The 2,581-nt window shown below is 50.8% G+C and overlaps 1 pseudogene; it reads left to right on the plus strand.

The window, feature by feature from the left end:
- The first annotated feature begins 1,174 nt into the window (after nt 1–1,174).
- On the plus strand, nt 1,175–2,124 carry LOC138378446 (olfactory receptor 10V1-like; annotated as a pseudogene).
- Nucleotides 2,125–2,581: the final 457 nt, after the last annotated feature.

The raw sequence follows: 2,581 nt of genomic DNA on the forward strand, positions 1-2,581 counted from the left end.
GTCCTGTTCATTCTTGATTTGCTAAATCTCTAGAATCTTAGGAAACCTTCTCCTCTTCTCCAACGCTGTGATGGAGATATGTATGGGAAGAAATCAGAGGCTAAACACAAGGCTCCCTACTGGTAACGTGGGTCCTGCCAAGGGAAGGAGGGAAGCAAACAGCTCCTCGAAGCCTGGGAAGCAGACCAGCCAAGTGTGGTCCCGCCGGGCACTCAGCAGCCCATTGTCCTGAGACTATTCCCTCCCTGACTCTCTCCTTACTCTGTCCTGTGACCTGGCTCACCCCTTTGCCCTCTGCTCTTCTCACTCTGTGCCCGACCCTGTGCTAACTGTGGAAGACGCATAAGTGAACAACAGGCACTTGTTAAACAAACATTTATTGATATTCCAAATATGTTCCAGCCACTGTTTGAGAGGCTGAACAAGACACCGTTCTTGCCATAATGGAGCTCATTGGCTGTTGGGGTAGACAGAGAAATAATCAAAGAATCACAGGACTCAGGGATAAATAATATGATTGAGGAAGCCCAGAGTGCTGTGGGAACATAAGGAAGGGCCTCACACAGCCTAGGGGTCAGGGGAGGTATCTAGAAGGAGGTGACACATAATGCAGGGCCTCCCTGCAATTGAGGCAGGGACATAGGAGAGGCAGCTCTCGAGCACTCTGTTCACAGCTTGTCACCTGCAGGAACTCCAGGCGTTTGGAGGCGGTAGTAAGGGAAGAACAAGATAGCCAATGCGCCAAGTCAAAAGCGTCTAGATCCTACAAGAATCCCCTGCAGCTCACTGAGTCTGCAGCTTCCCACCCCCACCCCAGACAACTCTCAAACTGGAGATCAGCTCTGACAGAAAGACTGTCCTTGGAGTCCAGGAAAAGCAACTTCCTATTTAGAGTTCGCTCGTCTCAGGTCGTTTTTGTAGTAACTCGACAGGTGAACAAAAGTGACGTCACATGAGCAGGGCTTCATTCTCAGTGAGCAGAGGGCAGAATTCAAAAAGCTAGTAGCATGAAGACAAGGGCTGATCCTGGAAAAGGGGCCTGGAGGGCCTGGAGAGCTGGCTACACTTCCATCCCTGGAAAGGGCTTCAAGGTTTCCCACAACTTGGAGAATTGCTAAAAAAAACAAAAAAACTGACCTTTCCATCCTAGGAGTTCTACAAAGAAGAATATAGGATGGACCCACAGCAGAAAAACCACACCTTCAGCTCTGAGTTTATTATATTGGGCTTTGGAGACCTTGCTGAATTGCAAATCCTTGTTTTTGGACTCTTTCTAATCATGCACCTTGTCACCCTAGCAGGGCACACAACTATTGTCCTCATCACCCTCATTGATTCCCGCCTCCAGACCCCCATGTATTTCTTCCTCCGGAACCTGTCCACCATTGAAATTGGTTATATACTGGTTATTGTCCCCAACATGCTGGCCAATTTCCTTTCGAGGAACCAGCGGATGTCCTTCCTGGGCTGCGCCCTGCAAATGCACCTCTTCATCGCCCTGGGTGGGGCAGAGTGCTTCCTCCTGACCGTGATGGCCTATGACCGCTTTGTGGCCATCTGCAACCCCTGCGCTACGCTTTCATCATCACCAGGGCCCTGTGCCTGCAGATGCTGGCTCTGGCATGCAGCAGCGGCTTTGCACTCTCTCTCACTCTGACCACGCTGATCTTCCTCCTGCCCTTCTGCGGGTCCCATGAGATCAATCATTTCTTCTGTGACATCCCCGCTGTGCTATTCCTGGCCTGCTCAGACACACAAGCCAATGAGATCGCAGTCTTCCTCGTATGCATGCTCATCCTGCTGATGCCCTTCTTGCTGATCCTGCTCTCCTATGGGTTCATCATCACGGCCATCCTCAGAATCCACTCAGCGGAGGGCAGGAACAAAGCTTTCTCCACCTGCGCAGGGCACCTGCTGGTCTCGCTTCTGCACTATGGCTGTGCGATATTCATCTACATTCGCCCCAAGTCATGCTACACCCCAGAACAGGACAAAATTGTGTCCTTAATCTACACCAACGTAACCCCCATGCTGTACCCTCTGATCTATAGTCTGAGGAACAAGGAAGTGAAGGCTGCCCTCAGGAGACTCCTGGTGACGAAGCAGCAGCCCAAGGCAAGTTGAAGGGAGGTCAAGGCCCACCAGCCAGGCATCTCACTGTGTACCTCGTGGCTCCACGCCTTCCTTTTCTCACCGCCCCTTTTTCTGTGATCAGAACGACAGAAGGAATCCTAAGATTTTCTGAGATGCAGCAGTTCTCAGGCATTGACGGATGTTTTACTGTCCCTTCATGAACAGTTCCATCCATCACCCACAGCACTGTCAGAGACGTGGACACGGACAGGCAGAGGGTCATTAGATGACCAGAACAAAACATTAAACCAGCCACTTCTGTGGCCAAAGAACTAGCAGAGATAGAAATACAAGGAACTCCCAGATCCAAAGTAGGTAGTCTGGATGAAAATGCAGAGCCAGCCCAGAAACTGAATTCCTGCACCATCAGAAAATGACCTAAAGATCACTTGAGACACACGAATGCAACCCGGAGCAGCAGCATTGAGGACTCCTCCCTCAACCCACG

Source organism: Eulemur rufifrons, chromosome 30 (genome assembly GCF_041146395.1).
Source record: "Eulemur rufifrons isolate Redbay chromosome 30, OSU_ERuf_1, whole genome shotgun sequence".
NCBI lineage: Eukaryota > Metazoa > Chordata > Mammalia > Primates > Lemuridae > Eulemur > Eulemur rufifrons.